General features: G+C 47.5%; 1 protein-coding gene across 7 annotated transcripts in view; it reads right to left on the bottom strand.

Annotated features, from left to right (window-relative positions):
* The window catches only part of LOC106746739, a 40,276-nt gene that overhangs the window by 5,655 nt on the left and 9,301 nt on the right, over positions 1 to 25,320 (bottom strand). For 2 of the 7 annotated variants that reach the window (XM_014623659.1, XM_014623658.1), the window contains 2 exons: positions 24,456 to 24,731; positions 10,776 to 11,034 (listed from right to left, as the gene is read on the bottom strand). The exons of 1 other annotated variant lie outside the window; for it this stretch is intronic. The gene's annotated coding sequence lies outside the window, so the exon portion shown is untranslated. Of the gene's footprint in view, positions 1 to 7,855; positions 9,277 to 10,775; positions 11,035 to 11,395; positions 11,895 to 24,455; positions 24,732 to 25,320 lie in introns of those variants that run through there. 4 more of the 7 variants (XM_014623661.1, XM_014623660.1, XM_014623663.1 and 1 more) reach the window with 4 other exon arrangements.

Raw genomic sequence — 25,320 nt, 5'->3', positions numbered from 1 at the left:
TTTGGGGCAGGAGACGAGATAATGTCCTTAACTGTATAAGGACACCGGCACACCGGTAGCAAGTACTCGACCAGCATCATCAGGAAAGCGAGCGACCCTGTCGAGCGAAACCCCGTTGGCTGGATCGGGCGAGTCTCGGCTGGGCGAAAGAGAGAAAGAGGGAGAGACAGAGAGAGAGAGAGAGAGAGAGGGAGACCCGTTCAGAGATACGTGGAACCGGTTATGCTGATGGCAAACTGTTTTTCACCTTTTGCACCTCGCTCCATCTAACCTCCTCCCTTCCTGAGGCCACCTCGGGCCTCCTGCCCGACGATGTTTCCCCTCATCTAGCCTCTCTTCCTTCTTTCCCCCTGCCCCACTGCGCGAGCCTAGGCGATGATGGCGAGTCTCAGGATCAGGCCTAGGATTTTCCTGGAAGGCCCGATCGGCGCGGTTTCGCGACACCGTCTCACGTACGCCGGACGTGCGATGTCTCGAACGCATCCAGCGAGATCCCCACCGTCAATTGCGGACTCGATAATGTTAGCCGAGATGTAGGAGCCATTACGACGGTAATACGGTATTTAGCCTCGAGAACGTGAAGCCGACACTCGGCTCGCCGGCGTTGAATCGAGATTGGCGTATTGCTGTTGTGTCGCGCGCGGCCGATAAATAATCAATAGATATCGCCCGGGATTAATCGAGCAGCCCTCGATTCCTCCCATTTATCGTTCCCATCGATCAATATCCCCGGAGCTGCGCGTCCCTTCGCTCATTTTCCGCGCGCGGGCCCCGCGGAATCGCGCGCTTCCAGCGGTGAAAAATGGAGAGCGGTATATCTCGCAGCGGGATCTTGCGACACGTCTAATTAAATCGCCCGGGAACGTCGTCGATCCTTTCGAATTTTCGTAACGCGAGCGAGGGGGTATATCGCCGAAGGGAGGCGGGGGAGATATTTCTCCACGGCGATACGGCGACCTCGATCGAAGCGCGATTGGTTGCCTCGCGCCCGCGATGGTTTATCACGTGCCTTAATTGCACCGGCCATTAAACGCCGAAAGTATCCGTCGCGGCGTGTCTAATCGACGGATTTATGCACTTTCTTACGGGGGTCTTTCCGCGCGGCGCCGAAGCGCATTTCGCGAAGCGACGCCGTCCCCGTTAAGCTCGCCGGCTCTCGTTCGCAGAGCGTCACTAATTAGCGTGGATTTATTTAATCCGCCGTCACGCCAAGCTCGATAAGCCCGCGATTCGTTGCGAGTCGCGCCGTCGCCGTCGCGCAATTGCGTACGAAAGTGCGATTCGATATCGCCTAGAGCGCGATGTGCCGTTTTTTTTAATTCTCTCCCGTTTTTATCGTTGCCGCGCGCGCTCCACACGCCGGTCAGCGAATGCAAATCGCGCGGAACAAATGTATCGGCGCGATCGCGCGATTATCCGCGGCCCTTTCCTTCGACCGTCGTGCGTTGCCGCGTTCACCAAAACAGATATTTAAATACGTCGCGAGACTCCCCCTCCCTCCGGCTAAACGAGAGTATAGAAACTACTTCGCGTATCCCGTACGGATCTCTCGAGCGGTTCGTAAGCTGTCGGCTCTTTCGTGTCGTAAGCTTGGAAATATATGTCTGTTGTGGCAGAGTTCAGCCGCGGGGGGCAAAAGGGTTAACGCAGAGCATAGGCATGTGCCTTAAAGGGAATTCAAAGTTTAGCCGACTAAACGCTCAGCCCGGAGTAGTTTAACATTTATTCACTTATATACTGACACGCCAACACACCGGATTTTCCAGCTGACACACGATCGATGTTATCGGCGATTAAGTGAAAGGAGGTTAATAACAAGCCGAAAACACGGCGACGCAATGATCGCTTCTGCCCGGAACCGCTCCGTTCGTTCCTGCGTCGTTCGTGTTTACGGAAAACGGATGCAAAGTAGACGCTCGTAACCTGAAATGATTCGATGTTTTTTTTTTTTTAACTGCAACCACCGGCTTATCTTGGTAATTATTGCCTCTTTATCGTCGGTTGCGTACTTTTCTCCGTTACGAAGTAACGCAGTTGCGCGGCAAAGAGGCGAGAATATCAATTTTCGCTAACTGCAACCTAGTTCAGGCTTTATATATCGATATTGAATATATTTTAGTAAGCGATGGTGCATTTCGTGTTATTCAATGTAAGTTAGTTCAATTGAATTTTCCGTGTAGAAACAGAGAATAAAATATGCAGCCCTCCGATAAGAAAATTTATTACTCTTCTATCAGCTATTTCTTGTTGATTTCAAGTGCGAAGGATAACCTTCGCGAGCTTGTGTTTCTTACCATGCGTTCGCGGCTAAACGCGTATCTTTATTACCGAAATTTCTCAACGAAGGTTGCGCAAGACGAGAAACAGCTATTTTTAGCGTCGTAATTCTTATGTCTGAGTTCACCGAGGTCCTCCAAATGACTACTAAGGAATGCCGAATGGAAGATCCATCACATTCAGATCATCGACTGATTAAAGAACAGGTTTGACCTAACGGTCGAGGAATTTAATAGCAAAAAGTGTGAGTACTCGTTACTCTTCAATCTTCCCAAATGTGAAACGGGAATAAATTAAGGTGAAAAAAACGGGATGTTTCTCAGAGACCGTCAAGTATTTCACACACATTTTATGCGAACTCTCTCTCTCTCTCTCTCTCTCTCTCTCTATTCCTTCCTCTATTTGAAGTTTAGTGAAAATAGTCGCAAATCCGATAAAGAACATCGTTTAATCGTTTGGAGATTCAATCAACGTGGTCAGTTCGATTACGATAACGCGATCATCATATGGGATAAACAATGTGAGGCGAAACATTTAACGTTAACATGACGTACATTTGACGTTAACGCGACATACGAAATACAAAAAAGTCAATTTCCCTCAACGCAGCCTCGTACGTCGACTCCGTTATCGTGAGCCGATACCATAAAACGCGCGATAACGGCTCTGTCATGTGCGAAGCCACAAAAACTCAAGATCACCGATAAGAGATATTTTCCTATCGGGAAATTAATCTCCCGTACATTTAATCGCGCGTCGATATATAATGGCGGCGGCGCTAAGTAAATACGCATCCTCGTCGCGATCGTAATTGCACCCCTCGATCGGAAGACATTCTCGCGAGAGAAAGAAACGGAAAGGAAGGAGGGGAGAGGGGGGAGAGAAAAGTACAGACACGCTCGTCCCGTAAGTGCTAAAGATGAGTGAAGTCCTTCGCGTGCGCGCCTCTCTCGGTTCGTTAATACTTCTCTATCCGCTTACGCCACTCGCCGATAAATTATTCGTCAATGTTGTACGCGACGTACAGGCTGAGTCACGGCAGCCGTGCCTCGGCAACTGATGACGATTCTACCAGTCGGATTCTACGACTTCTGTCGTGGAGAGCAACGATCCGTCCGTTAGATCCGTTCAACTCTTAATTACTTTCGCCCGCTGGAATCGGCCGCGTGTCTTCACAGTAACGACGTTATATCGTTGTAGTATGTCGGTAATTTTCGAAACGATTGCGCAAGCAAGGTCGGTTCAACCATCTGTGACTACACCGAGCTAACTGTAAGTCCGTATTTTATGAAATATTTCGAAACACAACGTAAGCACGATTTGAGAATTTTCTCGCGTACCGCCGTTATTTCCGGAACTTTTGCAGAAACGAGATCTTTTTATCGCGAAGTTTCACAGAGACGGGGAATTTCTTTTATCCGATCTCATATTTCCTCAATTACAATATTCTACTAAACTCCGGACATTTTAACGTACCGAAAGTGTCGTTCGTTCGCATTATTTAATGATACGTTATGGCGGGCGTTATATTTTTGGATATCTCGGGAATTAAAGACTCATTACGCTCGCACGAGTTGCATCTGCATTCCGTGATTTACGTAACGCCGCTGGCACCTCCGCAATTCCTTCTTTCGCCGAGCCGAGCTACAGAGAAAGATGTTATTCAACGAAGGAGAGCGTGAAAGAAGATATTATGCGCGGGCGAAATCGCCGATATTATACGAATCGAATTATCGGCGGTGGCTTTAGAATTTTATGAGTCATTGAAACGATCGGATCGATTCATTGGCGGCCAATGTACTTTCGATCAGTTCGAATTCCGATCTTCAGCTTATTTCAGCACACATGAGAACGATTTAAATTATTATTATTACTTCACAATTGTATTTATAATGAAAAAGTAGACTATTAAAAAATCATCCGCTGGAACTTCGACCCGCGCTTCGGCAACGTTCGAAAACGGAAAACGTTGTTTTGTCGTTGAGCACAAGTCAAGCTATAGTAAGATAAAGAATTCCTCACGTGCCGAAATTTCATCCATCGTAAACAGAAATGAAAAAAAAAGAATTAATTAATTCACTCTCCCAAAGAGATCAGGAAAGGATTCGCGCATCATAATTTTACAAACAGCGCCTGCGGCCTTTCAAAGCGCTGTATTTTATATCGAGACCTCACCTTTCCGTGTGTGTGTGTGTGTGTGTGTAGAAGCCGTGGAATAAAAACGATCGAAATTGTACCGGTTCCGATACACGCTCGGGAGAAAGACAGGCGGAATGACGACATACACGCGCGTTCGCGCAGTCCGGCGAGGACGATTTTGTGGAAAGTCGAGTGGAGAGAGCGAATGATGCTGCCTCCGCCGTTGCTGTTACCGCCGTTTCGTACCGCTCGCCTGCTCCAATTGCGATTTCTCGCTTACGCGTGCTAATTAACCCTAATTGTAAACGGAGAGCGGGAAGATAGGGAGGGGGGTTGCGCGGTGACGGTAATGGGGGGATACCGGGAGAAGGATAGATCGAGGCCGATAGAGCGATAGGGACGAGCTATAGAACGGACGATTTCACCAGTCGGCGGATCCCTCGTCTCCTCGCCGTCGATCTTCGCGATTCGAGAGCGAGATAGCATTCTGTCGTGCAATATCGTCCGCAATTGCCGGCATGTACACGCGCACACGCGTGTGTGCGCACACACCGGCACCGGCGTGCGACGGCGGTCTGAATCGAGAGACTCGACGCCGTTCGCACGTTCCCCGTCGGTCTCGTCGTATTTCGACGCCCGCGGTTTTGTGTTTTACACGGCGTCGCGTTACGCGATGTGTAACTCCGATGCGTAATATCAGATACAGGACGGGGGAGGGGATAACTAAACGGCGGCGATTAATTCGCGCGACGCGGCGTGTAAGTAATTAGGCATGCGTGGCGCGTCGGGAAATCACGAGTGTGGCTCAACGACGATTACTCACCGGAGGAGTTCGGTAAGAATACAACCACCGGTGGCGATAATCTGTCGCAATTATCGTCCTTTATTTCCGAAACAAGAAGATCGCGCGGGCGTTGGTCATTACTCGCGGAATGGGCCGATTCCCTTCGCAATGAAATCTTCACGCGAGTGGAACGATTTCTCCGTGGAAAGATATCCTCCTCCACTCGGCGAGTTCTTCCTGCTTCTCTGCCTTCTCTCACGCGCTGTCGCGATCGTCTAGACGGCGAGGAGGAGGAGGATGGGGCCGCTTGAAGATGACACACGTTCCACCCACGGTGCACGGTGAGCGGTCGGGAATTAAAGCAGTAACGCCGCGTAAAAGCGCAATTCGCGGCTCGGACTAATTCCCATGCAAATTTATGTATCACTTATGCCCGCGTGCAGTTACACTCGCGAAGTTTGCACGGAGCGGTACGGTCGGTCCGTCTGCCTGCCGGACGAGGGACGAGTTTCGCAGAATCCGTTGCATCCGCGCGACCAGCGGCAGCAGCAACGCCAGTTAGGGATGGGCTCAATATGCATTCGCAAGCTTCCAGCGCGATCCAGTGTCCGCGTTTTTATCGTTCCGTGCAATCGCACATTAACCCTTCGCGCGGTACCAGTGATTTCCGGCGTTTCTTCCCGGCTCGTGAAAATTCCAGCCGCTTCCGGACGGCGGTGTATCGCGCGTCTGGTCGCGTGGCGCGTTCAGCATTTGTGGAAAAATCAAAAATGGTTCGTTAGATTGAAACGGAGTGGAAACGCGCCGGAGTGAAACGCGACGTCGAGTCGGAACTAATTTGGGAATTACCATTGATTCCGCGGCTGCCGAGGTATCCGGTGAAACCGGTAACTGCGCGACCCGAAACGTGCAACTCGAAAATCGCGCACGGTATTTCGCAGAGGTTCGGCGGAATAGAACTTCCCGCAACCGCGGTTTCGACGAACCTGATACCGTTTTGCCGTCGCTTTACATGGCGCGTCCACGCACCAATTTACGTTTCAAACAAGATCGATAAACCGCGCGCCACAGGCGAGATCACACTTCGATAAGAGTATCTCCGCGTTTTAGCTTTAATCGCTCGGTCATTTCGGTGATTTTTCTTCTTCATTTTTTCGTTCTACGTTTTCTATTGTCTTCGTAGGAAAAGGCGGTATATCCGCGCGCAAACATGCGATTTAGTGAGTCGTTTTCGCATTACGCTACGCGCAATTAGGCCGGTTATACGTAAATACTTAACGGCACTGAATGTCGAAACGAGGCCGTTGTTCCCTTCCACAGGAAGCAAATGGCACTTTAAATTGCCGGCCGCGCGTACGTCATCATCTCGTCGGGGATAACTGCACACGATCCTTCTCGTGTCGATGCAATCTTGATTTGACCGACATGGGTGCCACTCCGGCTTTTATCCGGGCGATCATTCGCGACGAAAGGCACGGGCGACGGGTGTCAGCCGGCGACCGGCCGATCGTTTCTTTTCTTTTTCCCACTAACGATAACGCTACACGTGAGATTCGAAGTATCCCGGTAGCGACCTTTCCCGGCCGGAGAATGCCACTTTCACGAGAGTAGACTTTTGTCGGGACGAATCGCAAATAACTCCCGACGAACGTAGACGCGAATGTCGACTTTTCTCCCGAATGCTCGCGGGGAAAACTCGATAAGGTACCCATCGAATAGAATCAAGTTATAGTTCTTTTCAATAAGTAATAAATTTATGTTGAAACCCCTTAATATCGCCATTGAGAATCTTGCAGTCTGCGCGATACGATCACCTTAAATTCTATAAATCTTAATCAGCGTTTGCCGTCGGTTCTAAAGATTCGTAAAGAGCACGATGTCCCTGCGACTCGCGGTATACCCTCTGAGTACCGGCTTTCTAGGACGATATCACAATTGCGATTCGAAACGGTGATCCAGGCCCGAGAAATTAATTTCCATCGCGTTTGAGAAGCGCGCATTACCGTGCGCCGCTCGACGCGATAATGCCCGACGCAACGTGCAACGTTAACGACGCTAACGTCTGCCGCGCGCTATACGACCGACTTTATCGGAGATGCCAGATTGTAATACCCAGGTCGCACAACAACCGTTACCGAGAAGAGAGCAGGTCACAGGTTGGATATCGCATATGTTGTTTCATTTACATGCGTCTGGTCCGCCAGCGCGATCGAAAAACGCGGCGAGTAATCCGCGGGTCGATCTGCCTCGCTTTCTGCGTGTCTTCTGCTCTTCATTGAGGAAACGATACGGATCTCGGTGAGGCGGGAACGCGAGATACCTTCACGCGAGTCGTGGCACACGTGAAGCCGGCCGCGAGCTAAACTTGTCGGCCTTCGCGAATTAGAAGGCACAACGACCTTACTACGGTAATCGATACGGAATATAATAATAAATAAAAGGTGTTTTATATAAGTATCTCGCGGTCTTTTAATCCGCAACTCTTTCATCCGTAATCGCTCACTCGACGGTGGCTTATCGAAAGCGTTCCACGCTTCTAAACTAAGCTATGTCGTGTACGACCCCGTTTGTCAAGCGTTCGAACAACGTGACGGCGGAAAGCGCGCAAATCCTGTCTTCACGAATGAAAAAGCATCGGAAACTTTTGTCCCGTACCTCTCTCTTGGTGCTTCAATTAATGCATCAGCGAGTCAGCTCGGTCGAAGGAAAGTTTCGTCGGGACGTCCCGGCCGTCAGCGATCGTTGCATTCGCCGAGTGAGTTTGCTCGAACGAGAAGAACGAGGTGCACAGCATCTGGTGTTCCGCGCGGACCGTTTGAAATGTTTTCTCCGTACGCGAGTCTCACATGTCGCAACTTCTCGATATTCGTAATGTAAGAACGTCCGACATCTGTTAATAACGACGTCCACGCGCGGTTGACGATGAACGATTACAACACGGAGGGAACGCGACAGTCAGCGCAGCGTCGCGAACGACAGGCGGTTTTATTATAATTCCCTCGAGAGAGAGATGATATCTCGCTTGCGCCATAATGCGTTACCAGCGTTATTGTTGTATCAATCCGCTTCTACGCAACTTGTTTTCTACGTCCGCATCTGACATGAATTATACATAAGAAGTGGCGATCTGGTGCGCGAAGATCGCACGCTCGTCCTTGTCGATTACAGAATTAATTGCCTTCCACCACGCGTTAGAATCGTTGCGGCAATTAAATACAACTCGTCGACGTAGGATCGGCGAACGCGGAAACCGATATGGAAGGAATGGACTAGCTGCAAAAACGTTTAATATCGACGTCAAATTGTTTCACGGCCTTCTCCGTCGGGGAAAACATCGAGACCAGGAAAGTTCGTCAAAGAATGGGCCGATTATTGCCGCGATACATTCGTATCTCGCATATATATTTATTATTTATGCGTTTGTTGCCCGTTCTCGTTATTCGCCGGAAATTGAACTTCCCCATTCCGCTCCCGATTGGACTTGTTCATCGTTAAAATCGGCCGAATTGTGCTTATCGCGTTTACCGCGATTTCATTCGCCACGCACGCGTGATAATTCGCGTCCGGTCTCTTACCACCTGTCTTCTTCCTTTTTCACGTCCGACCGAGCGCGTTCGCGAGACTCTCGTCGCTAAAAAAACTGTTGAATTGGGTTATTAAAGCACACGTACGCGCTCGGTATGCGCTGGTCCAACGAGCGCCCGCTCCTATATATCTCACTCTTTCCCGGGCTTTCACACACTTTCATAATTCGTCGCGCGTGCAGTCACGATCAGCGGCGTTACTCTAAAAATTTTTATGCATCGCCACGGGAACACGCTGCACACGATTGCCGATTTCTCCGCGGGGAAAAATGCAGAGGACGCGGCTGCCGTGCGATCGAGAGCGTCCTATTTTTGAAACGCGCGAGACGCCGCACGACGGCGACAATTTATCGGTCGAAACATAGATGTGAATTTTTTCCCATTCTCCTCTGACTCGCACGCACGCACGCATGTGTAAAACTTGTCTCGGTTGAAATTGGACGGCGCTAGTAAATACTTCTGTCTAATTAGTCGCCGACTTTTAGGTTTATGGACGCACCGAATGCTCGTGTCTCCTTCAAGGCCGACGCGAAAATGACTCGTTTCTTTTCGCAACTCTACGTCGGATCTACGTCTCGATTTAAGCGAGGAACACAACGGAATGACTTCTCTCTGGCGGTGCCATCGATATGCCCGATGAGATCAAATATAGCAGATCCGGCAATTTAGGTGCGCGTAATTGCGCGAATTCATTTTGTGATGTACGATACGATATCTTGTTTTCGATCCGAGTAATATTAATGTTAAACAGCAGGATACGGATGTCTTCTTATCACAGATCGGCGTCTCATTTACGCGGAGGACACAACAAAACACGTCCTACCAACGTGTCGTCGTCATCGATACGCGCTCGGTGCAATAAAATGTAGCAGATCCGGTTATTTAGGCGGGTATCGCCGCAAAGACGCGGATCTGCACACAGAATCCGCCGTGGATAAATCGAGGTCACGATCGCTTTAACGGTAGTTCCTTCAGGCAGTCACTTCGTTCACGAAACCGCCGGAGCGATCAATTCTTAATTGCGTCACGGAGATTTCGACAATTTCACGGCTATCACGACGCGAATTCGCTGAATACCCGAACGAACAATCGCGCGCTTCTCTTCAAATCCTGTTTCTAATTCACATTTGTGCTTCTATCTCTATATATATAATTATTAAATTCCGATCAAATGTGATTGAATATATTGATTTAATGAACTGTGTCGAGTCAGTAAGTCTTTAATTAAAGGACGCATTAAATCCTGATACAGTTGCAATAAAGTGTTTAGCGAAAGTTACCGTGACTGTTAATTTCTAAACGCACCGACCGGGTCGGCCGATGATTTATTAAAGACGCTTCGTACATCTGAGATGTGTAAATTCCTTTCAAAAGAAAACGACTAATTTCCCAAACTTTCGATCTTTCCTCATCGAGAGGAGATTCGCGAGAAAACGCGTCTCTCGAAAGTCGTGAGTAGGAATGGGATCGAGTGTATCGCGAGTAGTATCAGAAAAGTTCTGAAGGGACGTCCGATCCGAATTACGAATGGTAATGATAACTTAGATGGAAAGATTTACAAACCATTACTTAGAGCTAAGATCTCACGATGAGGCATAAATCGCATAAATCGCATAAACCGATATTCCTCATTCACGATATGGAGCAGAAATCATTGGGAATTAATGATACGCCGTTGCGTGATGTAAACACTCGGTTTCCTTGAAACTTCCAGTACCTGCTAGTTCAATGGTAAACATAATGAGCTCCGAGCACTTCCTTCGCGGAATTCAATGTTTCTCTCGTACTCGAAATACTCCGAAATACACTTACGAATTTCAAGCATGGCCGCAGCGAACTTCGACCGAGCAGCCGATGACACCGCGTCGCGTCGAGCGCTTCGCGCGAGGCTGGAAGCTCGAGCATTGTTCGGCGAAACTTGAACATCGATCCGGATTCGCGGATCGACACGGTTCAATCCCATTCGTAGGCCCGGGGCCGTTCCTACTTACGAGAAACACGGTGAGACGAGTCGGCCGTGATCGCGACGGTCGTCAGAACCTGATCGGGCGCCAACCGTTCGAATCCGTCCGGACGGCGTCCCGATGCCCGGGTCGCATGTCGTCGACGAGATATCCGCCGAAGAAGAGGAGCGGTCCGCGTCAGCGCACCGGCATTCCTCTCGTCCGGTGCGTCACGTCATCTCGAGGGGGGAGGGAGGGGGTCACCACTCGTCCTCGCCGGTCCTCCTCGAGGTCAAGAGGAGCGTATCTGCGACACCAGGACGACACGGTCACTATCTTCTTCCTCCGGAATGGGAAATGCCCGGGAAGGACAACGCGCGACGAGACGAAGCGATACGAGAGACCCGCCAAGCGGACGCGCTTTCTTCTCCGGACCGACCGTCCGTGCGCGCGCGCCAGTGTGTGTGAATGTGTGATGTGTGCGCGCGTTTATATGTATAGGTATGCTCGTGTACCGGCTGCTGTTGCTGCTGGATGAATGCAATGTGCCTGAATGGGAGGGACACGGAGGCTGGAAGGGAGCTCGCGCGATATACCTGGACCCCTACGAGACTCTCGTGGTCCTTCGCCGCGATCCCGATGCATTCAAATTTTCAATTTCCACCTACCGTCGCTCATCCTGCGGGTGTAATCGAAGACGTGGCGACTGACGATGGCGGTTGACGATGGTTGTACACACGACTAATCTATCACGTCCGATTTTCAACGTGACCGGCAGTGGTCGAGGGTTCGCTTTTCAAGCGCGCGAACCTTTGGCCGTTCCGGTCACGTGGCCGACAGAGTGGACGCTGAAAAGCCGCTGGTGGAGGCCGGCACGCCGGTCGCCGCCACTCGAAAGGATACGCGAGGACCTGTTACGCGCGCACCTCCACATCAGCAACGGGTCTCGGCAGCACGTTCTCCGAAGCCGGGACTCGGCCGCCAATGACGACCGCCGCGCGATTCCTGTCGAGAGTCCGCGACACGTAAACGGAGGAGATGGAGGAAGAGGACGGCGACGATGACTCGAGTCGCGATTCGAAACGCGAGAACGAGGACGAAAATACCCGTCGTACGTCGTGTCGGCGTCTCGCTCCGAACTGCCGCCAGACGCCAGACGAAGTCTTCGACTAGGGGGCCGTGCGAGGATCGAGAGGGGAGCTCGGCGAAAGAGCGAGAGAGAGAGAGAGAGAAAGAGAGAGAGAACGGCAGAATGAGCGACAGAGAGAGGTGGTCTATTGGTCGACTTACGTGGCCCCAACACAGGGAGGGAGATGCCTGCGGGTCCCATGGGCATCGGGGAATACATATGGGTAGCCAGGAGGGAAGAGCGTCTGTGGCGGCGGAACGGAGGGAGCTGCGACGCGTCTTTGTCGCGCGGATGTGACGGACGGGTTTCCTCGGGCCGTCCGCACCCTTCGTAGGTAGCGGTTATTGACGCGAAATTACGTAGAAAATAGCCGGCGCATATTCAACCGATAGTGTAATGTTCAAAAGGATGACGCGCCTGAGACCCTGGAAAAGTCGCATTTCCAGGATGACGTTATCGTTGTTTTGATTTCAAGACATTAAACGTGCAATCGACATTGATAATTCGATATTCTTATACTTTGCAGACTGTAAATTTCTATTTTCGTATCTCGCTGTCGCATTTTAATAAATGAATAATCAATGATAAATCCGTTCTATGGTAACGAGGAGAACAGCCAGGCGTAAAATTACGAAAGCGTTAGCGGATAATTTAGCGAGAGCGTCGATTGATATTCACGTCCGCTACATCGTCGACGGGGAATTCGGGGCGGAATTTCAGCGGCTCGTTTTCTCGCGCGGACAGTAAGAGCGCCATTAGGAAGTCAGACGTAATTAACTATTCGATTGCGTGAAAAATTATCCCGCGTGTAAGGCGAAATCGGCCAGGAGGTGTTTGAACGTCAAGAGAATATATGAGAGGAGTTATGAGATGGCGCGCGAGTAAAAGGATCGCGGCGCGGTACGATTAACAGGGGATCACGATCCCGGCAACTTTCTCAGCTATGAATTTAAAGGACGAGCCCGTCCACCGGTCGGACGGATCGCGCGCGATCTCGATCAGCGTGTACGTGTATTCTCCTGCATTACCGTCGAACGAAAGTGAGTTCGATCGAGACCAGACGGATTTACGAACGCGCGCGTTATTAATCTCTCGCTGTCACCGCGGAGCTGCGTTCGTCTAATGACGCGTCGTTTACTTAAAAATAAAACGATCCCCGCACAATTCAGATCTAATAACACCGCTCGAAACTCTCCGCGGAGAAGGATCGGTACTTTCGCTCGCCCGTCCGTGATTTATCAAAATATATCGTTTTCTAAAAAGGCCCCTTCTCAACCTGTTTTCGCGATACCACGAAGGATATTGCGCGAGCTGAAGTAAACGAGATAAATCATGATTAAATTCTGGAAGGTAAATAGGTGAGATAAGTGAAATGTTGGGTAGGTTAAGCAAACTTTGTGAAAACTTCGTAAGATATAACAAGCCTGCTTAAGATAAATATTTCCTAAATTGGAGCCTCCATGAACCGCTATAGAAATAAATATATAGGAACGTCTTTTGTAGTCGCGAATATTTTATGAAACGCTGCAGAGTCGTTCAAGGTAGCTTAACAAAAGCAAGGATCCCGTTGTGTCGGCGATTCTCGCGCCGACACTTGTCCTAAATTCTTTCACTAAATTCTCGCTCAACATCTGTCCGATAACCTGTTTCCGATCATGATTGGACGAGCAAATTAGCGATCGGTGTCGAAGGCACGACTTCCACCACTTTTCTTTCTCTTTCTACGTGTTTTAATCGTAAAGAAGGACGTCATGTTATGCCGCATTCGATTGAGTAACGAAGGTGAGTACACTCGACAGCAAATCAACCGAAGGAAAGCGGCCCCACGAAATTCAGGTCGCGCCGGATCATAAGAATGAGAGATACGACGGATATAAAATATGGAGCAACTCTTGCCAATTCACGCTGATCACATTATGTACGAAGCCGCGCTGCATCTCATTTGTAACAGCGAATAGAAGCTACGAGGATTTACTGAATTTATTAAATATTTACTTGTGTTTGATGCAATTATGATACGATGACAGCGTGTCCCAGTCACTACAGATACTATAATTCACTAATTTTATATTATAATGCGACTTATTGTTATTGCAATATTAGGCCAATAATAACACGCTGAACTGTTACACCGTTAACTCTGTGTAGCCAAATTCGAGGTACACGTTAAAAAAAAATCTACGTAATTACGAGAAACATTTCGAGGTACTAATCTCGACATAGAGTTAATAGTGTACGCACGTGTACACGAAAAAAAGAAATTAGATGTCCATATAATACAAGTGAAATTTAATTACCAGACAAAATTTTTAGCTGTCGGAGTTAGTTTTGTGTAAAGTAAGCAAGCGTAATTAATTATGTGTTTTTGTTTCAAAGGGAAAATTTCTTTCCGTTTGTTAAATAATAAAAATATTCCCGCTTAATATTCTTCTCGTTTAACAAATAACAAAAATAAGTAGTAAAAAATTAGATACAAAGAGAAAAAGAAGAATCAGTTAAACTAACTAAATTTCAATTGTATTACACGGACAGTTAATTTTTACCCTGTGAGAACTAATTTCCAACCGTGGGAATCCGTTTCTAGCTGTGGGAGCTGCTTCTCTTTTTTTCCGTGTAACCGATATCGAAATTAGCGAAACGAGTTTCGTTGCGCGAGGGACCGTGCGTATTTACGTCGTCGGATTTTCAATCGCTCATCGTGGATCCCCTCGTTGTTTAAAGAAAAATGACAGGATATATCTTAGGCAATGCCTTCCCAACGAAAGGAACAATAGAATGCTCACGGTCCGCGAGCGAAACTGCAACTGGGACACGGCTGTCACGATCATCATTACGGACAATAATTGTTTCAAGGGATTTCCTCGATATTCGCGTCGACGCCAGCATTGGCTGGGGAGTACATTCACTTGGGTGAGTAAAACCGTGCCCGTCGAAGATGACCCACGCGGTCGCGTGCTTTCTCCGAACACGCATTTGGGACCGACGTCGCGAAGACCGTCATTTCTCTTCCCAAACTCCCTCGTATTCTCCATTTTCTATCGTCGATTTGTTGAGACACAACTTGACACCTGACAAAGGACTTCGACTCTCGATCGGTTGGTAATTGAAAAACTGAAACAGCGTGTCTCACTTTTTTCGTCCCAATTGGACTGTCCACGTATACTTGGAGAATGCGAGCGACACGCTGGTATTAACACTAGTATGCTCCGCACTATAATACAAGGAAATTACCGCGTTCCGTCACACCGTGACAGTACAATAATTGGCGCAATGGTAAATTATGGTAGTATCGTGCGGTACCGGCGAGAGTGTGTACGCACTGGTACCTCCAAATTGCGGTGATTAATATCCGAGATAGCACCTTGTTAATCAGCATTACCGCGTCTCTCACTTGATTATAATTCTTGAATATTATCATTATGATCTCAAATAATTATAATATATTTTAATATATTATAATGCGAAACACAATGTAGAAACACAGGCAGTGCTTTCACGGCGTATATTATTTCATATTACGTTACCTCTGAAGCGCGATGTAACCGTAATGTTACAGATAAAATACTCCCCCGCGTTTCAACTAGGACTGAATGAACTATCGCTCGTTCATGTACGTCGTCATTAACGCGAATTGATAAACAGATTGCGGCTTTAACGGTCTCGCGCCCACTAACCGTTGCCGACGAATAAATTCCGCATTTTCCCCGCTGCTAAGGCCGTATGCCGAGGCAGCGCGATGGCGGTTTTGTATTGCAGAACTGTTAACGACCGGTGCAGGATATGTAATTACTCGCGCTCGGCTGTTACGATCGTCCTGCGGATCCCGCTCGTCGACGGTGCCGTAATCGATCTGGAGGAAGATGGCTCGATCTTGTGCGAGAGAGCAGCCGAAGAGAGCGCTGTTACAATAGCACGGCCGTTCGGGGACTCGTGAAACTCGACTCGCGAAAAATCTCCCGTCAGATATAATGAATGATTCTTTTCGTCTCTAACGACTGACGCGATACGAATATGTGATAGAATGTACAATGTGCCATTATTCGTCGCATTAAATTGTGGCTCTTCGGTCTCTCTTCGCTTCGTAAATTACGAATAAAAAGCCTCGCATGCGTGATAATATTTTGCAACAACAAAGCCTTATCCGGTATCATTTTTGCCATTAACGGTGACTGTATTTTCAACCAATTGACAGCTTATTAACTCTTTCCACGCGAATGCGCTCGGAAAAAATCAATACTCGCTACTTCCGTTGGGATTTACTCGGGTTCTCTCTTGGTTCGTAATATAATAGGATATATGTATAAAATGCCATTATTTATTTCTCTTTCCCCCTTTTTATCGTGATACTTCCGCAAAATGGACTAAGGAATGCCGCGAGTCATCAGTCTTACGATATTCGCGCCGTTCTTCTGTCGCGTTACTTCCGAGATCATAACTATCACACATGCGACATGAGTAGCGGGTTGCGAGGTGCAACGACGATAAAGCTTCGCTTCGGGCCGCGTTTCAAATGCAAACTGGAATGTCGATGAAATTTGCAATATGCGACACATCGATAACGACGTAGAGCGCGCAAAAGCGATATCGTTGAACGCAAAGAGAAACGATATCGCTTTGCTTCGAATCGTACCCGCCTCGTGTGGGCGCACTGTTATATTTCAAATATATTGTCACGCTATGCTTCACGGTAGCGGTCTATAAATAAATATTAAGCTGCCTCGGTTCTTCCGTCACGATTGTTCGATTTTCCATACGTACGTGCCCGATTACGATTATCCCCTTAACGAAGCGAGACAAAGCGGCTTGCGTAATTGGCGTTTTCACGCGAGAGAAAACGAAACGCATGGAGATCGACGCGTGAAGGAGAAGTTATCTAACGCGAGGTTAACACCTCGAAATGCGAATTTCTGTCAAATTCACGCTGCACTCGTTCGTCCATATTTCTCTATAAAAATATTATTTTGTCTACCCCGCAAAAAAAAAACAAGTAACGTTGTTACTTCCCAACCTTGCTATGGTGTTAGTGAAAATAACCCTGCATTGCGCGTTGTTACTACTATTTTTATGGTTAAAACTACGAAAAGATTATAGTTGGCGCAGAAAATAACTATAATTTCTCTCGGTGTAACGCGCGAGCGCGTCGATTATCGTACGCGGTGCAAATCGGTCGTATTTGCGCGTTCGTTCGAATGCTCGCAACGAATCGCGTTTATCGTCACCGAACGGCCGGTCGGGGCGAGCGGAATCCGTCGGGAAGATCGTTCGCGAGGACTGCAACCGCAAATGAGCGAAGAGAGCATTTTCTCACGCATCTCGCGCGACTTTGCGTTGCGTTTGACCTTTCAACGTCACGAATGCACGTTCGTCTGGCGTGATATTAATAGATGACATTAACAAAGTAAAGGTGTGGATTCATGGGTGCCGAGTTTTGATTATTATTACGAGTATGACTCGCCATAATGACTCGCCTGGCTCGGACAATGCATGTCTGATGTAGGTAATTAGATTAGATTAAGATTTATTGGCACAAACGTTTCGGTCTCTGATTGAGATAACTTTACGTGTCCAAATTGATACGCAAGAGAACACATCGACAAGCGAGGTGATTCACGGTCGGCTCTTTTTTTCTTAAGAGCTCGTTTCTCTCTCTCTCTCTCGTGTATCCTGAGATTCATAGCGCTCTACTTGCGAATCGGGTGACTCTTACTCGCGAAATTACGTGGCGATTAGATAATGGGTCGCGACGCGGAAGTCTAATTAGGAATACAATGGCCAGTGAAGTTCAAACGGCGCGCGACGCGGAGGCGTGAAACGCGCGCAAAAACAGGATGGCTTTTCCACGGTGTAAGAAGCGAAAGTCCCGCTACGCCCCTGCGGCGAGCCGTGGGCTCGCAATTCGAGGACCGCGAGTGAACTTTTCGCGACGCTATTGCGGTGTCGCAAGAAACGCGCGTCTAAGAGGACCCCGCTGATGGGCGGGAAGAACGAACGATTTTACAATTAGCAGGAGCGCGCATGACGTCCTTGACCAACCACTCGGGACGGCGATATCCGCGCTGCCAGGAATTATCGTAATTTTCAAGAACATCGGACGCCTGTCAAGCGTGTCGCGTTTCCTTGTCGGACAAGGATATGTCACTTTTCTGCGCCGTGTGCTCCACTTCTCGCGCGAATCCCACGTTTCCGAGAACGTTGCGGTCAGATTTCGTCGCGCGGAATTGCGCGCGGAAGAGCGGTCTTATCGAGGAAGCTACCGTTGAATTATCCGTCGAATCGCGAGACGTGAGAAGTTAATCGTCTCTCTGATTTGCAATTTACATACCGCGGCTGGTTTGCTCGGGGTCCACCTTTGATAACATTTCTATCCGACCGGAGACGTGTAAATTAATCTTGCGAGGAATTCGACACTCGTGCGTATCGCGTAAAGTTTATAATATAATGACTATATTACTTTTGCGTTGATAAACTAATTAGCGTAATTAACGCGCTGAGATGGGTGGTATATATCGATGTCTCTATCCGTCTAATGGGAAATCTCGGAAGAGCGATATGTGAGGCACGTATGACACTTAAATCTTTAATAATTATAGCAGTTATCGAGATGATGCCAGTGAAAAACGTTAATTGCCGATAAATAAATGGCTAAATTGGCGACTGACGAAACACACTCGTCGTAAGTAAAAGAGAGATACGTATCACTTGTCTCAGCTTTATTTTCCGCTCCTCTTAACTGCGTTTTCATTCCCGATTCCCGATTACACACGAGCTGAAATTGGGACTCCGTAGAGGAGGTAACTCGGACAGAAACAAGCGGCACATTCGTAATCGCTAAACAACAACTACCGTTTAAATCGCGGCCTAGAACGATCGTTTATGATCGCCCGGCAGAAATTGATCCTGATTTATAACCCTCCTCTCGGTCCGCTTCCACAACCAATCCATCGTCCAGTTAACCGTCCGTCATTACCGTTAATTCGGTCGGTTCGCCATCGTCATTAATCGCGCAATTTTGTGCGACTCGTCGATTATGCCGCAACTGCGCCTCCGTTTATCCGCACGAACCGATCATCGACCACAAAACGACTCGCGTCGACCTGCAAAAAATCGCGACGCGATCGCCGCTTTTCTTCGTTCCATTTGGCACATCTAAGAGGTCAACTTCATCGAGAGACTTCTTTTGCGCGATTTGTAAAGACGAAGGTAATGCAGCATCGTTTTTTCCTCTAATTTCTTCTAATCGAAGTCATTCTCCGTTTTATAGCTTTTAAGTTCTTCGCGAGTAGCCGAACATTTATCTTTTGTGTAACAGTTTTTGGTTCGAGAAGCGTACTTGAACTTTTATCAATTTATCGCATTTAACGCGGATAAAACGCTAATTAAAAAGGCTAATACAAACGATTAGAAAATTGACACAACCTCAGGATTATCGATACGACAGTCGTTACTTAGCATGATGTCACTTCGTATTTTTGCGAGAGTTGTTAAGTCTTCTTTATAATATGCGCGCCGATGACTATCTGCGGATCTTATCTTTCTAATACGCGGGGAGCTCTCTCGATGCGTCCTTGCGAAATCCTCGCGAACTTTTAAGAAGAAGGTCTTATGCACGTCGTTTTCAAACTCGGAATGCAACCGTTCGTCACTCGTTACGCTGTTAAACGCAAGAAGCTCATTTATAAAATAATCATTAAGAAGGAATGCCGAGTGTTTCTCGTGTCACAATGTCGGCAATATAATATATAAATTTACGTCTGTCACCAGATATGTGTATAGTAGCGATCAATAATATGAGTTTAAACGAGGGAGTATTGTATTTAGTATTATACAAGGTGATGCAATTCCTATTGTCTCTTGAAATATCTTTACAACATGAGAGTGCAAGAGAGAGAGAAGAATTTATCCAACAGAAATCGTATTGGTATCATTAATCGTCACTTCGGACGATTTACTTTCTGTAAATACAAACTTTTATCATTTCTTTATCTAGTCGTTAGCAAAATATTTTTATTCTTCGAGGATATTTAAGGTTCACCTTCACCTTGGTACAATGATTATCATTTCACTTTGGTACAATATCTTTCGCAAAGAGCGGTATCTTACGAACGATAAAAATGAAGAAACTAGAATTGTACACAAATGATATAGGTATAGCTAATCACACAACGTAATCACAAGATATACATGTGACCAAGCCGGAAATATAGATAAAGAGGTACGAGAGAATGTCACTTTTACTTATTTCAGCAGATTCCTTATCTCTCGAAAGGACAGAACGAACGATTCATTTTTATTGATATATGTTACCGACATTACAGCCATGTGTAAAAAGTGTTGACTCGATGATATCGATGTCAGTTCAAAGAAAGAAGAAAATGTCCCATGCCAATGTGTTAATGTGAAAATTGCGACGGATTCGATGGTGGAAGTTATCTTTAGGGATCGAAAGCGTCAAACCGAAAAAAATAGCGGATACGACGAACCATCCGAGGGCAGCGAGAGCGATTCAATTTCTAATCGACCGCGCGCTCTGATTGCTTCTCGATCGTGTTTCGCTGCTTCCGCATAAATAAAAAAAAAAAAAGAGCGAGAACCGCGAACGCAAACTTTGCGCAACGTCCGGTCGGGAAATAATTCCGATGATCGTTAAAAATTCGATAAAATTGCGCGAAAGCGAATCAACAAAATGGATAAGTAAATCTTCAATGAGATCTACTGATGGAACAGGCAAAAATATTTGCCGCTTAATAAATTCCTCGATATATTGGTATTTTCGTATCTAATATGTAAACACAATGCGCTCGCAACTGACCATTCCCCGCAAATTTAATCCCATTAATCGGAGTAATCAAGTCGCCATCTCTGCAACGCAACCGCAGCTTTTACCATCCAGTGCAGAAATCATGCAACGCCGCGAACGCAGGCGCGTTAACGCGTGCACGATCCGCGCGCAAGTTCTTATCACGAAGCGCATAAACCATAAATTCGCAGGATACTGTCAGCGTGCATAAAGAGAGAGAAAGAGAGAGAACGAGCGTTATCCTTTCTGCGCTTCTGACGTCGTGAATCACCGACGTTAACGACAGGTCGCGGCCGCCGCCGTAATCTGGTTCCGCGCGCGCCGCCACGGCTCTTCTCTTATTTATCGCCCGTAAGCGCGCATCGGAAATAAATTATTTAAAGCGCCATTCTTGCACGCAGCTATGAACCTTCGGGGCATAATTAATAGCTGCCGGTCGTCGCCGGGCATCCGCTGAATTATCTGCGCGTTGCGTGCGCCGTTAAGCAAATCGGCTGGCTGTTTAAAAGCGGTCTGCGAGAATGCTCGCCTATCGACTCGTCGATAAATCGACGGATCGGAGTTTATCGCGTGCGATTATGTCGTCCGCTTCGCTGGGCTTCGCCAGTCGCGAATTACGAACAATCGAAAGTGCAAGATTATTTTCGCGTTTCGGCCAAAGGCTGGCGGATTCCGTCGGAAGCAAGCGAGATTATCGGTCGTCAATTAATTAAAGGGACGCTATAACTTGAAAACTTTACCGACTTTACCGACTAGAACACTTTTCTTTCGCAGATTTTCTTCCGCAAAATTTACGTCTTATTGATTGCACAGAATTATAAATGCTTTTGCGCAGTGAAAGTACGCCCGAAAATTAATCGGAGCATTACTCAATATGTGACGAAAACGATTAGAAATTTCAAAGTGACAGCTGTCAGTTAGCGTAGATACTTATTCGACACAGAAATTTTGCAGCCTTTACGTACCGAATGTGTCAATACCCCGATCGGGAAAATCTCATTCTAATGTAATTCAAAGGCTTAAAACGATACGAAAGGTTTGCAGGAAAATTTCTACATATCTTGGTTACAACTGATCTCGAGAATTATCATCAGACAGAAACACTCACGGGAGGTTATCAATGAATTCCTCTCTCGCGAAGATATCCGTCAGGTCGTAAAAGGTCGCGCGAGGGGACATCGGCTCGCTCGCATCCGTTTAATTGCAAATGAGTTTTACCGCGGCAAAATTTCAATACGTGAATCCTCCCGGCAGGCATACTGTTGTTGCACAATAAACATTCCGACGAGATTTCGCTAATGACGCGCTCTTCCTACGCGTCGATCATCATAGTGACGCGATGACGCTACTTGATAGAATTATTCCGCGGCGTTATCGAGGGTATGGAGTCGAACGACTTTGTTTTCGTCGTCGGGATTCCTTTGCTGCCCCGTCTTCGCGATGTACGACGCAAAGGTCAAAGAAAATACTGGTAGCGAATGCCGCGCGATTAATCATTAGACCGGTTGGCATTTCAGCGAAGCGCGCGAATAAGTTATGCGCGGACAAAGACGATTTACCGTTACGATTAATTAATAGAGCTCGCTTCATCGGTGATGCGGGCGCGTATCAGCGAAGAGCGCGCAATGTCGAATGGAATTGGTGACGTGACGAAATGACGGCAGACCAAACAGAGACCACGCCAACTTTCGTGGATTTCGTGACGTAATCGCGCTCGCTTCTTTATTCGTTACTTCATCGCGAATGCGAGGAAACAACGCGCTGTTTATGTATCGAGCCCATCGGGATATTTAAATGTCCGGAGTGAGTATCCTTTCGCCGTCTATACAAGAGCAGCCGTGCTTCTTCGCCGTTTCTCTTTTTTTCCTCCTTTTCTGCTACCTATTATACTACATTCCGCAGGGACGTCGGTCCCCGGAAGGCACCTTTGATGAAAACATATTTATAATTAAAGGTTCGTCGCAAAAACCATCACGTTGTGAACATTGAGCGAATAATAGAGTTTCGTGATCGAGGAGAAGACGTGGCGCTTGAGAAACAGAATTACCGCGAGCGATTGTTAATTAAAGGAAAAATGTCTCAGTGAGTTACGTAAGTTCCGTGTACAATTTCTAAGAAGTTGTTAAAATTAGTTGAAAAATAAAGTTTCATAAATATTACGTAGAGGAATCAAATAAAATATATAAGATAGTTATTACTTAATACCGCAAGTTTTCGACTTTTCTACGTAGAAGTTTGCCCCCGTGTACGTTAACAAAGATATCAAACAACTGATGTAGCAATATTGCGTCCAGTGTATACGCATTTGTGCATTTCGATCTAAAGTCAATTTCTCATTCACAATGCGCGCACATTTCTGCGTGGCATCAATCAGCGAATGATAACGCACGGCGCTAAAAACTCGCCTGACTCGACCGAGTCGGAGACGCCGGCGCGCACGCATACACGTATATTCATACATTCAAATGAGAATTCCCGAATCGAAATCTTTATGATTCACGATGTCGTCTTGGAATTCCTGGCCGGCCAGACACCGGGCAACGGGATCGTCGGATGCCAATTCTTGTCCGAATGTGGACCGGTTTTTGGTCGCCGACGTCTCCGCCGTCGCCGTCAAACGTAAGTATTAAATCTTTCGTAACGGCGAAAGGTCACCGAGGCGATGCACCGAGAGGAGACCGGGCTGGTCGCGCTATCATAGAATACGTATCCTTTCCCGCGGCCTTTCTCTTTCGCGCGACCGTTGCACTTTCCCCTCGCCTCGATATCTACGGCTGATCGGCGACGCGTTCGATCGTGGGTGCGCGTATCGAAAATCGCATCCTGCCAGGAGAAACCGATCGAAAGTCGTCGTTTCTCGCCGACGATCCTCCGGGAAACGGCGGAGGGTGGACCATTCCATTTTCACCGAGCGGCGAGCGCGCTCTCGTCGCGGAGCGACGGGAAGCGCTCCGGGTTCGTTTCGCGCTCGATCTCGCGGAGTCAGCGCAAGGTCGGCCAATGCCGCGTTTTCCACCCGGAGTCCTTCGACACTTTCCTCGAGTCGCGAGAAGCTTTCCGCTCGCTTGTGAGAAACCCGCGTTTAATAAATATGCGATCGCCATTACGTATGACATGCTTAATTAACGCGCGCCGCGCCTTGCAATTAACGCGTCGAGACGGCGCGTGTGCTGCGGAAATTAAAAAGCTGCTTTTATTATCTCTCACTCTCTCTTTCCCTATTTTCCCTCGCTTCGTCGTCTAATAGTTTTTAATATTAATTTTTCACAATGTCGCGGTCAAGTAATTGTTTCTCACGTCGGAAAATTATAGTTTCCGTGATTTAACGTCGCTTTAACGGCGGCGCTTCGTAACAGACTTTATTCGCGACTTCTCTCGGATGCGTAATTGACTATTGAGTTATCATAAATAATTTTCGTTTCTTCCCCCCCTCTCCCACCCCCTCGAGTCTATTCTCGCGTATATGCAATATTTGATACACCGTAGAACTCCTAGCACTATATCCGTCACTTTGTTAATAAATGACTCGTGTGTTTTCATCTGATGGTCAGATTTGCTATCTGCGTGTGGGAAATTACGATTCCGTCCGATTTTACGGCGTAACGCACAGAATCGTTGCGAATACGAGGCCGAAAGATCGCAAGCGTGCATTCTAAGCGCGAATTTGCCTGTACCCGCGCGTTAATCTCGCTGCCTCTTTTTTTGCGCTCCGTGTTCACTCCTCCGTTAACATTATTTATTATGTATTGCCTGATTAGTTATCTGCTTGATAAACCATATTAATCGCACTACTACCGCTCACCGACTTTAGCGCGAAAGACTTCTCTGCCCCAGAAATATCGGCGGTGGCTACGAGTGGCCGCTTGGTGTAATCACTCCAACCGGTGCGCGCTGATCCGTTATGCAATTGCACGTCCTGCAGACGACGGCCCTCCTCGTAACGACGAGCGAATTAGGACAACGCGCGCCGAGGACGTTGTAATGCGCTTTAATGCTGATGCAGGCCTTCCTGCAATCTACGCCTCGTCCCGACGAACGTACGCGCACCGGCGCGCGCTGCCTCGCTCGCGGTGCCTCACTGCAATATATAAGGAGCATTTTATTCTAGTGAAAAGTGTAACGCGACGGTCGCATTACAAAATATATCGTTGCGCGTGCGTATGTGCGTGCGTACGTTCTGATTAATCCAGCGATATTTGTTAAATACGCAGATATGTATCGGTATCTAGGCATATTCGTTGATATCCGCTATTCGTTAGTCTAACGTATCGAAACCTATTGACTACATTTCACGAGAATTAGAACGTTCAAGTTTTATTCGAGCTCAATATTACTCGAGGTTACTCTTGCGGACTCGCTCGGAATTAATTCCGATCGGAGTTGTTTCATCATTCCCTGTAAAATGTAAGAGAAAATCTATAGGATAACTGAATAGTTCCAATCGGAATTCATTCTGAATAGTTCCATAGTATCTGCTTTGAACGGAATCATATGGGGGATGGGGGCTTTGTGGAATTATGAATTAACTAACGCCCGAAATTATCGTTTACTGGAAGCCGAATATGAAGAAAAAGTAAGAACATCTGTCTGGAAGTATCGAAAGGTGGGCGATATTCACGGGATGAATATATTTTTCTAAACGTATGTTATACGCGAGCCGACAACTC

The sequence above is a fragment of the Dinoponera quadriceps genome, unplaced genomic scaffold (genome assembly GCF_001313825.1).
Source record: "Dinoponera quadriceps isolate SergipeBrazil2010 unplaced genomic scaffold, ASM131382v1 scaffold1565, whole genome shotgun sequence".
NCBI lineage: Eukaryota > Metazoa > Arthropoda > Insecta > Hymenoptera > Formicidae > Dinoponera > Dinoponera quadriceps.
Note: the sequence above shows the minus strand (reverse complement) of the source record. Positions and strands in the feature narration are given on the sequence as shown.